Here is a 13,067-nt window from a genome sequence, read left to right as displayed (position 1 = left end):
GACACGGCGGTTTAGTAGTGCTTTCTACTTTATGGAGGAGTGCACTGTCCGTATCGGTGCCAGTCCTCGGGCGGCGTCCCTCGGCGGGCACTGCCTGTGCCAGGCTCCGGCTGCCCCGTCCCCTCCCCTGCCCTTCCCTCAGCTCCCGCTGCCCGCGGTCCCCGGCTGGCTAAACGAACAGGGAGCCACAAGCAGAGGGGGCCGGTTCAGGGGCCCTGTGTCGGATTGTCAGAACTCAGGCATCCGGGCACCCAGCTGCCCGCTCTGATCCGCTAGATCCGCTCCCCTCCCAGAGCTGGGAGAGAACCCAGGAGTCCTGGCTCCCAGCCCCCCACCCTGCTCTAACCCACCAGACCTGACTCTCCTCCCAGAGCCAGGAGAGAACCCAGGTGTTCGAGCTCCCAGCCCCCCCGCTCTAGCCACCAGACCCCCTCCCCAGAGCTGGGGAGAGAACCCAGGAGTCCTGGCTCCCAGCCCCGGCTCCCCTGCAAGCACTGGACCCCACTGCTCTCCCAGAGCTGTAGTTTGGTATAATTAGCAACAAAATGATGACTCGTATGGTGATGGTTATGAGCTAACGATCACTTGTGAATTGAGACTGATTTAACAGCAAACAGTTGCAGTGATCAGTGAATTAGTAATTCTCTAATGACTAGATTAAAATAAAGCTCAGGCTCTGCTTCCGCAGCCGCACCCCAGTGCCAATTATCAAACGACTCCTCGTGATCTCAAAGGGGATCTGCTGCTCGTTAGCTGGCGAGGAAAGATTGACGTGCCCAGACCTCAGGGTCTTGATTGAATTACTCATTAGAAAATGGTGATTAATTACTACCTACTATGCTTATTAAGAGACCAATAATTATGCAGTTCTGACCAATTATTGTTAGTTTCTAGCTGCAAAAAGGATTTTCTAGGCTGCAAACGAATCGTTGTGAAGGGGCTAATTAGTGGCAAGCACTGACAGCAAATGAGAAGCGTTTCCTAGGCCGTGGCCGATCCTGGCAAAGGGAATCACTCAGGTCCTAATTGGGCAGCCGGCTGCTTGCTCCTTCCAGGGCCACCGGCTGCGGGAGACGGACGGAGCCGAGAACAGAGCGTCACCGGGGCAGGAAACGTCATTTTAGCCCAGGAAACTAACTCAGGAGGATGGGCGCAGTGAGCAGCGGTTTGATAGTTGGCAAATAAGGCAAGAAATAATTAGTAACCACCAGCCCCCACTCCCCTCCCAGAGCTGGGAGAGAACCCAGGAGTCCGGGCTCCCCCCCCCCCGCTCTAACCACTAGACTCCCCTTACAGAGCCGGAGAGAGAACCCAGGAGTCCGGGCTCTCAGCCCGCCTGCTCTAACCACTAGACCTCACACCCCTCCCGGCTCGGGGGAGAGAACCCAGGAGTCTGGGCTCCCAGCCCCTGCCCCCTGCTCTAACCCCCCCAGTCCCCTCCCAGAGCCAGGAGAGAACCCAGGAGTCCGGGCTCCCAGCCTGGAGCAAAGGCCACCTTCTTACCTGTGCCCTGTATCCAGCTCACAGGTGTGGGGGCGAGCGAGGTGCTTCCTGATGTTAGACGCTGGTGCGGGGAGACCCCCAGATCCTTGTTTGCTGGGCTGGGAGCTCTGAGCCTGTACCCCAGTTACTGCCCCCTGCAGCGAGTGGGGCGTGACCCCCAAGAGGAAGGGGCAGGTGGAGGGGGGAAGCAGCATGGGGGACCCGAGAGGGAGGTGCTCTGGCACCCGCCATCCCTGCGCCCCAGAATCGGGGCCCAGGAAGGATCTCGCCCTCCCCCCCACCCCCCCGCCGGGGTGGAAGAGGGATCAGGCGCCATTTTGCTGTTGCATAAACCACTGCGCGGGTTTGAAACTTCCCCTCCTGGGGGGGCACAGCAGGCACCAGACAGCACAGCGACCCCACCCCCCAGCTCCAGAACTGGGGACACTGAGGCACAGAGAGATAGAACCCAGGAGTCCTGGCTCCCAGCCCCCCCATCTGCTCTAACCACTAGACCCCACTCCCCTCCCAGAGCCGGGGAGAGAACCCAGGAGTCCTGGCTCCCAGCCCCCCTGCTCTAACCACTAGACCCAACTCCCCTCCCGGAGCCGGGGAGAGAACCCAGGAGTCCTGGCTCCCAGCCCCCCTGCTCTAACCACTAGACCCAACTCCCCTCCCAGAGCCAGGGAGAGAACCCAGGAGTCCTGGCTCCCAGCCCCCCTGCTCTAACCACTAGACCCCACTCCCCTCCCAGAGCCGGGGAGAGAACCCAGGAGTCCTGGCTCCCAGCCCCCCTGCTCTAACCCACCAGCCCCCACTCCACTCCCAGAGCCAGGGAGAGAACCCAGGAGTCCTGCGTCGCCGTAGTGTGAGAACCCACCTGTGTCCGTGGCGGAGGGTGTGGGGGGTGGGGGCTCCAGTCAGCAACCTGCAGAGGAGAGAGAGCGAGGAGCCGCTGCTGGGGCTTTTTATGGTTGACCTGAGGCCCTCCCACTATGCGCCCCTCCCCCGGCCCACACTAGTCATGTGATCAGCCGCCCTTCCCCCCCCCCCCAAAACCACAGGAAGTGGGGGGCCCTGGCTCGAAGTGGGGCCTGACAGCGGAAATTCTAGCCCCCTCCCAGCTCCGTGCATAGCTTCACCCCCTGGCCGCGCGGGGTTAACGGTCCCAGGCCTGCATGGTGGCAGGAAGGGGATCTCGGCCCAGGAAGGGGAACAATCCCCCCCAGCCCCCGTCTCCTCCAGGCCCGTTAAAGGCCGGGGGTGAGAGTTGGCTTCGGTAGCTCTGCCGGTGCCCCTCACTCCCGACCCGCAGCCCCTGCCAGCCCAGCCCTGCCAGTGCCCCTCACTCCCGACCCGCAGCCCCCTGCTAACCCAGCCCTGCCCCCCCCAGCTCTGCTGGTGCCCCTCACTCCTAACCCGCAGCCCCTGCCAGCCCAGTCCTGCCCCCCCCAGCTCTGCCGGTGCCCCTCACTCCCCACCTGCAGCCCCTGCCAGCCCAGCCCTCCCCCCCGCCAGCTCTGCCGGTGCCCCTCACTCCCGACCCGCAGCCCCCGCCAGCCCAGCCCTGCCCGCCCCAGCTCTGCCGGTGCCCCTCACTCCCGACCTGCAGCCCCTGCCAGCCCTGCCCCCCCCCCAGCTCTGCCGGTGCCCCTCACTCCCGACCCGCCGCCCCGGCCAGCCCAGCCCTGCCCCCGCCCCCCGCGCGGCCGGGGCCCCGCACTCCCGACCCGCAGCCCCTGCCAGTCCAGCCGGGAGCGGGGGCTGGTGGGTCAGAGCAGGGGGAGCTGAGAGCCAGGACTCCTGGGTTCTCTCCCCACGGGCAGAGGGGGTCAGGGGATTGAGGGCTGTCCTGGGACATGGGGGGAGGGGGTTTGCTGTGGCCAGTCTCCTTTGTGGCCCCCATCATGTGCTAAGAGCTGGTACCGTGGGGCGCTCGGCAAAGGGGGGCCACACAGTGACTCCCCCACCCCCCGTAGGCAGCCAAGTACCCTGACGGCCCCCCCGCCCCCAACACCCGACCTGGCCCAGCTCAGGCCTCTGGGTGAGCACAGTGGAGCTGGGGTGGGGGACAGCAGAAAAGGCACCTGCCCCCCCCACTAGCTCCCAGTCCCCCCATCCCCCTCAATCCCTCCTGGCTCCCTGCCCCCCACCTGCCACCAGGCCCTGCCGTTCCCTCCCCCGCACACTCGGCGAACGCCGTGACCTTAATTTTAGTGGTTAGGGTGCATCTGGTGCAAGTGTGAATGGAAAATTCATAACGTTTTGTGGAGGGGCGGGGGCAGGGGCTGCGGGTCGGGAGTGAGGGGCACCGGCAGAGCTGGGAGGGGGCAGGGCTGAGCTGGCAGGGCTGCCTGGCAGGGGCTGTGGGTCAGGAGTGAGGGGCACCGGCAGAGCTGGGGGCAGCGCTGGGCGGGCAGGGGCTGCGGGTCGGGAGTGAGGGGCACCGGCAGAGCTGGGGGGTCCCAGGGCTGGACTAGCAGGGGCTGCGGGTCGGGAGTGAGGGGCACCGGCAGAGCTGGGGGGGGCAGGGCTGGGCTGGCGGGGGCTGGGGGTCGGGAGTGAGGGGCACCGGCAGAGCTGCGGGGGGCAGGGCTGAGCTGGCAGGGGCTGCAGGTCGGGAGTGTGGGGCACCGGCAGAGCTGGGGGGGGGCCGGGCTGGGCTGGCAGGGGCTGCGGGTCGGGAGTGAGGGGCACCGGCAGAGCTGGGGGGCAGGGCTGGGCTGGCAGGGGCTGCGGGTCGGGAGTGAGGGGCACCGGCAGAGCTGGGGGGCAGGGCTGGGCTAGCAGGGGCTGTGGGTCGGGAGTGAGGGCACCGGCTGAGCTGCGGGGGGCAGGGCTGGGCTAGCAGGGGCTGCGGGTCGGGAGTGAGAGGCACCGGCAGAGCTGGGGGGGGGCAGGGCTGGGCTGGCAGGGGCTGCGGGTCGGGAGTGAGAGGCACCGGCAGAGCTGCGGGGGGGCAGGGCTGGGCTAGCAGGGGCTGTGGGTCGGGAGTGAGGGGCACCGGCACAGCTGGGGCGGGGGGTGGAGCCCCACAGGTGTAGGTGGGTGGCTTCCCTTCCCCCACCAGCCTGACCCCCAGGCCCTGCTTCCTCCTTCTGTCTCTGGGGGTGGGAGGTGCCGGGTTGCTGGAGCTGGGGCAACTGAACCGTGGCTGAGGGAGGGGGTTGGCATGGGGGGGTCCTCTGCCCCAGAGCTGGCTGCATTTCAGTGCTGGGGGGCAGCTTGTGTGAGCTCAGCCTAGAGAGTCAGGGCAGGGGTGGGGGGGGTTAACCCTGGGGTTGGGCCGTGTGATCTGAGGCGCACATGAGACAGGAAGTTGTGTCAGGGGCTTTGGGACAGGAAGTGGCTCCCACCCTGAAAGTCGGACGGCTTCCCGGAGATAAAAGGCTTTTCAGCAGGTGGAGGAGGGTGGGGCAGATTTGGGGGGCCCCCGGCAGTGGGATGAACCCAGGCGTCCTGGCTCCCAGCCCCCCCTGCTCTGACCCACCAGCCCCCACTCCCCTCCCAGAGCTGGGGAGAACCCAGGAGTCCTGGCTCCCAGCCCCGCCCCGCTCTAACCACTACACCCCACTCCCCTCTCAGAGCTGGGCTAGAACCCAGGAGTCCTGGCTCCCGGGATGTGTCCTGCAGGGGTCCCTGAGCAGTGGGATGGGGCTTATGCCCTTATATGGGTACAAGTGGCCCCTGGGGGGAGGAGCCGCCCCCCCCCCTCCCCGAGAGGCGCCAGGATGTGGCTGAGCTGCGACTTCTGCTATTTTCAGGGCCCTGGTTTGCAGGCACCCGAGGGGGGGCGGCTGCAGGGGATGGGTGGGGGAGGGGATGGAGGGGCTCTGGGGGGGAAGGATTGGGATGGGGGGGAGGGGCCGTGGTGTGGGGGTGTTTGTCCCCCAGTGTCTGGATTTGGGCACATGGTGCCCTGGGATCCACCGGTTCAATGAGCCCCAACCTCCCCCCCCCCCGAGACACTGGCTGGTGCATGAGCCAGCCCCAGCCACCCCTGCCCCACTTCTAGTCGGGGCAGCGCTGCCCCAGACAGGCAACATCCCGACCGTGCCCCCATCCCAGTCACAGCCCCAGAGGCCACAACCTCCCCGCCCCGCTCTGGACTTTTCCATGACGCCGCCGATTTGAGACCGCCCAATGGACCCGCCCCCCCGCCTGCCCCAAACCACAGAGCAGTGCCGAGAAGGCCGGAAACTCAGCCCTGCAAATATAGAAACAGCCCCAGCCCCCCCCAGCTGTGCCGGTGCCCCTCACTCCCGACCCGCAGCCCCTGCCAGCCCAGCCCTGCCGGTGCCCCTCACTCCCGACCTGCAGCCCCTGACAGCCCAGCCCTGCCCCCCCCCAGCTCTGCTGGTGCCCCTCACTCCCGCCCGCCAGCCCCTGACAGCCCAGCCCTGCCCCCCCCCCAGCTGTGCCGGTGCCCCTCACTCCCGACCCGCAGCCCCTGACAGCCCAGCCCTGCCGGTGCCCCTCACTCCCGACCCGCAGCCCCTGCTAGGCCAGACCTGCCCCCTGTAGCCCTGCCGGTGCCCCTCACTCCCGACCCGCAGCCCCTGCCAGTCCAGCCCAGCCCCTCGGTGCCCCTCACTCCCGACCCGCAGCCCCTGCCAGCCCAGCCCTGCCGGTGCCCCTCACTCCCGACCCGCAGCCCCTGCCAGCCCAGCCCTGCCGGTGCCCCTCACTCCCGACCCGCAGCCCCTGCCAGCCCAGCCCTGCCGGTGCCCCTCACTCCCGACGCGCAGCCCCCTGCTCTCTGTGGTGTTGGAGCCCAGGGTCCGAGACCTTCGCCGGGTTTCAGCCCCTGGGTCCCAACCCAAGCGGGAACGTCTCTCCTGGCGTTTTTAGCCCAGGGGCTGGATCCTGAGTGTGTAGGGCTGGACTCTGAGCTGCGCTGCCCCCGGGGGGGCTTTGCCGCCTGGCCGTGCCGGAAAGGTTGGGCTGGACCTGACCCTGTCGCCATGCCTGGGCCGTCTCCCCCCCGCCAGCCTCTCGACGGGCAGGACCCAGTTCGGGACTGGTGCCCCCAGGGATTGGAATTAGCAGGGGTGTTTGAATACACCAGGGGGTGACGGCCGAGGGGCGAGACCGGGCGGGCGAAGGGAGGCTTGCGGCACCATCGTAAAAAGTGAAAAACGGCTCCCAACCATTTTATTCAATTTCACTCGTGTGTTAAAATCGTCCCGCAAATGGAAACGGGCTCTTCCGGCCTTCTGTGAAGCCAGGCAGGTCCATCCCTCTTGGGTTCTTCTTGTCACTTGGCACAACTCTGTTCAGGAACTTCTCGACCGCGGGGCGCTCATCTTCGGTGGCTTCCCGTGCGTCCGGTACATCCCGTGCGTCCGGATCTGCTCCCGGTCAGGCAGAAGGCGGCGCCGTTCAGAACTCAAAACTCTGTTCAGTGAGGAAAAAGATGCTGACCTGTAGCTGTTGTGACTGGGAGTCGCAGGAGATGAATCTCTACTTCTCTCCTCCCAGGAAACAGAGCCCAGGAATTGGCCAAACCACTCGTGATGATGAAGAAGAAGCTGAAGTCAAATGTTCATTCGTTCATCGTATGACGTTCCACGGCGTGTTCAAATTCTCTGTTCTGTCCTGAGCACGTGGCAGCTCCATTTCTGGTAGCGCCTCAATCCACTCAGCTGTCGGTGGTTTACAGGACAGGGATCTGTAAACCCTACGCAGAGGTTGATAGAATCCCAAAGTGGCTGTTGTAGATTTGTAAGAATCAACTCTGTGTTCCTGACTTTTCCAACCCCTTCCTGTCCTCTTCACCTAAGGATTCAGTAAAAGTCTCTTCATTAGTCAACTTCCGGACTGAAGTCTGTGCTTCTCCCAGTACGTTTTCAGTGGATCTCTCTCTGATTGACCCGAGGGCAGCTTCCATTGCTGGACGAAGATCTCCTACTGTTGTAGCAGGTGCCTGGAGGGCCTTGTGTAATGACCCAGGTGGTTTCAACAGAAGACTTACAAGAGGGAGGATGGCAATAGTCTTCTCTGAACGTAGTACCGAAAGTCATCCACCAGCCTCACTCCTTAGATCCATCCCATCTTGGCAGATACTTTCCAAAGCCAGTAATAACGGCTGGAGTAATTTTAAGACAACAGCCAAGGGATCGCTCATGAGAAAGCCAGAGGGTTTTCCCAGGTTGAACTAACGTGAACTTCAGTCCCAGTGTATTGTCTATATTTTCCAAGACGTTCAGTCTTTTTGGACTCTTGCTGAAAAAAAGAACATAATGAAGACATGAAATGTGTAGCTTTTTAAATGCCTTTTGAAGAGTCTGCAGCTGGTACCAGCGCTGGTTGGAGTAGATGGCCTCTGCAGTGTGTATAGGAGAGATTAGGGTCACACTTTTCTCTGAGTCCTGTGGCACCTTATAGACTAACAGACGTATTGGAGCATGAGCTTTCGTGGGTGAATCCCCACTTCGTCGGACGCATCGGTAAGGTGCCACAGGACTCTTCGCTGCTTTTACAGATCCAGACTAACACGGCCACCCCTCTGATACTTTTCTCTGAGCAAAGCTTGTCTCCACCATGTCTCCCTGAGAAGTTTGCAGCTCCATCAAATGCACAAGCAGCCGTCTGTCTGGGGCCCAGTTGACAAGCATTTAACTCTTGTACGATGTGGGTTGTCGCAGATGCAACCGATGCAGCTTCTATAACGTGAACATCTAGAAATGCATCTACTGACCCACCACGGACAGCAAGCTAACGTACACAACGACTTAATGCTTGATGTGCATGTGCACTGGTGCATTCATCGGCCATTCTGGACGTTTTCTGAATGTGGTGCAAGGGGTTTCTACTGCTGAGCCTTTCGCCTGCCTCTCACCACTCAGCTGAGTGTCGTGCAGAAAGCTAGTGAGCCTTTGCCAGGCTTGGTAGGAGCCAGTGTCCAACAAGGGCCGATGCCCTTAACGTCGGCCTCCAGTGTGCAGTGTGTGGGGGGGGATCGCAGCCATGGTTGTCTGCACACACTGTGCTGGGGCTCCCGCAGTCTTAGCCTCACGAAGCTCTTCTAAAATGGGCTTTGACAGTGACTGGCTCCCGAGGCTTTCTGCAGCCCGCCGCGGTCCCCAGGTTTGGTGTTTTGCAGCCTTTTCAGGTAGATGGTCAGCACTGGCCTTGCTGCTCGGTCTGGCAAACCCAGCGCCTCCACTTTTACTGTATTAATCCACGGCACGCCCACAGCGTGAGCACTGCGTGCAGGGCTGGGCACCCCAGCTCAGGAAAGATCGACTGGAGTTGAAACAGGTTCAGAGAAGGGCAACAACGATGATTAGGGGCCTGGAACAGCTTCCATATGAGGAGAGATTAAAGAGCCGGGGACTGTTCAGTTTGGAAAAGAGGCGACTAAGGGGGGATGTGGTAGCGGTTTATAAAATCCTGACTGGAGTGGAGAAAGTGAATCAGGAAGTGTTATTTACCCCGTCTCATAACACAAGAACTAGGGGTCACCCGATGAAATTAACAGGCAGCAGGTTTAAAACAAACCAAAGGCAGTGTTTCTTCACACAGTGCACTGTTAACCTGTGGAACTCCTTGCCGGGGGATGTTGTGAAGGCCAAGACTATAACAGGGTTCAAAAGGGAGCTGGATAAATTCATGGAGGACAGGTCCATCAATGGCTATTAGCCAGGCTGGACAGAGATGGTGTCCCTAGCCTCTGTTTGCCAGAAACTGGCAATGGGCGCAGGGGATGGATCACTGGATGATTCCCTGTTCTATTCATTCTCTCTGGGGCACCTGGCATTGGCCACTGTCGGCAGACAGAATACTGGGCTAGATGGACCTTTGGTCTGATCCTCTATGGCTGTTTTTATGCTCTTATGTAAAAATGAATTACAATAATTAAACTGTTTAGTACAGAAACGTCCCCGGATGATGACCTCTCGCGATGGCGCCGAGGTGAGCTAACGGCCTTGGCAAATGGTGCATTTTAAAAATCTTTGGCCTACTAGCGAACGTAAATGTATAAACGTTTCCCAGGCACAAATCTCGCATCCTGGAGCAAAGTCCCTAAACCACAGTCCAACCAACAACTGTTCCTTTAGCCCCGTGCCCCTCCCGCCTCCCCCCCAGGCAGCGGCGAGGTCAGCAGCGACCCAGAGGTACATTCACGAGAGTGCAGCTCCCCGCCCTGGCGGGTGAGGGGGGACAGGGCACCTCGCTCTGGCCGCTGTTTGTCCTGCCTCCGTTCGCTCCGTCCCCGATGGCTGCGCCCGCACCTGCCACCTGCGAGTCGGGCTCCTGAGGTCCCAGCAGCTCCGGGATGTCAGCTCTCAGGGGGGAAGCTCGCTGCTGGTGCAGCCTGGGCCGGCTCTTCCCCCCCCAGGCCGTCCCGCCGCAGGGCCCATCCCTCTGTCTCTCCACTAGCCCCTGCTTAGCGAGCGCAGGTCAGGGGGGGTGTCCAGGGCTCTGAATGGCCGAGTCTAGCGGTGCCGGGGGGGGCTCTGACCTCCCGGGCCCAGAGGCGCCGGGGCTCTGAATGGCCGAGTCTAGCGGTGCGGGGGGGGGGCTCTGACCTCCCGGGCCCAGAGGTGCCGGGGCTCTGAATGGTCGAGTCTAGCGGCGCCGGGGGGGGCTCTGACCTCCCGGGCCCAGAGGCGCCGGGGCGCTGAATGGCCGAGTCTAGCGGTGCCGGGGGGCTCTGACCTCCCGGGCCCAGAGGCGCCGGGGCGCTGAATGGCCGAGTCTAGCGGTGCCGGGGGGCTCTGACCTCCCGGGCCCAGAGGCGCCGGGGCTCTGAACGGCCGAGTCTAGCGGTGCCGGGGGGCTCTGACCTCCCGGGCCCAGAGGCGCCGGGGCACTGAATGGCCGAGTCTAGAGGTGCTGGGGGGCTCTGACCTCCCGGGCCCAGAGGTGCCGGGGCGCTGAACTGGCACAGATTAAGCCCTGAGGGTGACCCCCCTCAATCGGGACAGGCCACGCACAGGTCTGCTGCCCTTTCCTCAGCCGATACGGCTAACAACACTGCAGTCCCCCTGCATTCAACATTTTTATTAAAGCTCCTGTTAAAATGCTGCCAGAGCCAGAGCGTGTCTGTGCAGCCGGGTATAACGCTCAACTGATGCAAAATTACCCATTAAAAGGCCTAAAATGCACATAGTGCGTCATCCGCTGTAGCCCACGCGTCGGGGAATAAACGGACCCGTGCGGTTCGGCTACTAGCGGCCAAGTATTCGGGTGCATCACTCACAACCTAGCACGAGGGGCTGGTGGCCGGCCGGGCTTGTCGTCCGGTCACGGGGAACCGAGCGGCGGTTGGGCCTCAGCCAACACACTCCCCCCAGCGCCGTAGTGCAGTGACTGTGTGACACCCGCCAGCGCGGCTCCGTTGGGAACCCAGCGCGCGACCGGGGCCGTGCGGGGGCGTCGGTGCAAACGCAGCCGGGGCCTGACGCCTCTCCCGGCGCCTGGCGAGCGCAGCCAGCCCCCGCTTACACAGCGTCACCGTGCCGACGGGCTCCTAAACCCCAGCGGCGGGTGGGCGGGAGCCAGGCTGTGGGTCGCACGTTTCAAACCTCGTGGCCCCTGTTCAGGTGCGAGTGTTTGAGCACAGGCTTGTTTCACTGGCCGTTCGAGTTGCTGACGACGAACCTGGCAACTAGCCCACTGGGGAGGGGGTGATGGGGCGTTCGGGGGGGACCCCAGGGCCGGGAGGGGCAGGAGCCGGGAGGGGGCTAGCTGGAGACCGGAGCGGCCTTTTGCAGAGCGCCTGGAGCTCCCAGCTGGGCTCAGTAGGGCGGGGGCTTTGCTGGGCCGGCCCCCTGGGTTCACCTTCACGCCCCCCCGTCCATGCGACCCCAAGGCCGGCCTGCACCGGGTGGCTTCTCAGTTGTTCCCTGGTGAGACGAAATGGGCCGTTCCTGTCACGTTGTATGTGGCTGTTGCCTGCCTCAGTTTCCCTCTGGCCTTTGCGGTGCTGAGGGTGCCTGCTGCTCCTGCCTGGCAGTGGAGTGCGTCCCATGGGGCTGCTGGGCCGTGACAGAGCTGGGCGTGAATCCCCCCCCCCCCAGCTCGCCAGAGGGTCCAGAGTGTCGAGGGGGTGGGGGCTGGAGGGATTTTCTTGGCCCGGTTGCTGTCGGTGGATGCGACGCTCCCCTGGCCGAGGGACTCAGCCTGCGCCGGCGCAACGTCCTCTGCGCTATTCAGTGGGGGGCTCCTATCGCAGGCTCGTCAGACCCCCGCCCCCCCAGAGGGTCAGTGGGGTGTCAGGAGCCAGGAAATTGGTGTGTATTGAGTCTTTCTAGCCCTCCCCCCCAACCGCCCAGAGACAGCGACAGGCTGGTAACCCCATAGGCAGAGCGGGGGGGGGGGGTGCGTTGGGGGTCTGAGTTTTGTGCTGGGGGGGGTGGATTCTCTGCCTTACAGAGAGATGGGGGCTGCTGTTTGGCTAAAATACCCTCCCCCCCACCCCCCTGGCCTGTTCTGGCTTGAGCCAGGGAGGGCTGAGACCCGGCCGGGATGTGGGGGGGTGTTGGAGTCTGAGCCGAGGTTTCCTACACCATGGATTGGGGGGGGGGGGGGTGTGGCTCGAGTGCTTGATTTCCCCATGTGACCCCCCCCCCCCGCATTAACCCCACCTTGTAACCCACCCGTGACCACATGGCCCCACACTGACCCATTGGGCGCCTGCCCCCTCCCCGCCCCATTGGCCCGGCTGTTCCCCATATGATCTCTTGACCCCAAACTGACATTTGCCTCTGGTGACCCACTGCCTTCCTGACCCCACGGTGACCCTGCTGTGACCTCTTGTGACCCCACGGTGCCCCTGTTGTTACCCCATGTGACCTCGCTCGACCCCCTCTGGACCATATTCTAGGCCCCGGGGGTCACTCCCTGGCTCAGAGCCAGGCAGGTCCCGTCACTGCTCCCAGCCCTGGCTGCAGACCGGGGGCGGGGGGGCCCGCTACCACAGGGTTAAGAGCAGGGGTGGGTTATAGGGGAGCTGTGGGGCACCCCTGTATGAGTGGTGGGAGTGGGGCTCCCTGTGTTATAGGGGAGCTGCAGGGCACCCCCGTATGAGAGATGGGAATGGGGCACCCGGTGCAATAGGGGAGCCCTGGGGCACCCCGGTATCTCTGATGGGCCGGGGGGCACGTCACAGACACCATGAGCGGCACTATGCCCCCCAGCTTTGGAAGAACCCATAGTGGAGCCCCTCTCCAACGTGCCAGACCCCCAGGGGTTCCCTCCTCCTCCCCACTCCCCCCCCCCCCCCCGCAGGTCCTTTGGTCTCCGGGCTGGGCCCAGCTTCCCCGTCCTCGGCGACTTCCCACCGCGCTGGCTCGGATCCCGTTCTGTCGCCCCGGGAGCCAGGTTTGAGCCCGGTTCCTTCGCAGTGTAGACGCAGCCCTGCCGGCCGGCTGCTGCCGGAGCCCAGGAAACGTAGCCCCCAAGGCCACGGGCTGACCTGCGGGCAGCCCTGTTTTGGGGGGCGGCTGAGTGGGCTCCGTCCCCCGGCTGCAGTGTAGACATTGGAGAGGTTAACGCAAATGCTGCTAGGCCCAGGGTTATGCTGCAGTGTGGACAGACCCTCCCAGCTGGCCTGCGGGCAAAAGTCATCCCCCCGC

The sequence above is a fragment of the Mauremys reevesii genome, linkage group 4 (assembly GCF_016161935.1).
Source record: "Mauremys reevesii isolate NIE-2019 linkage group 4, ASM1616193v1, whole genome shotgun sequence".
In the NCBI taxonomy this organism is placed as follows: domain Eukaryota; kingdom Metazoa; phylum Chordata; order Testudines; family Geoemydidae; genus Mauremys; species Mauremys reevesii.
Note: the sequence above shows the minus strand (reverse complement) of the source record.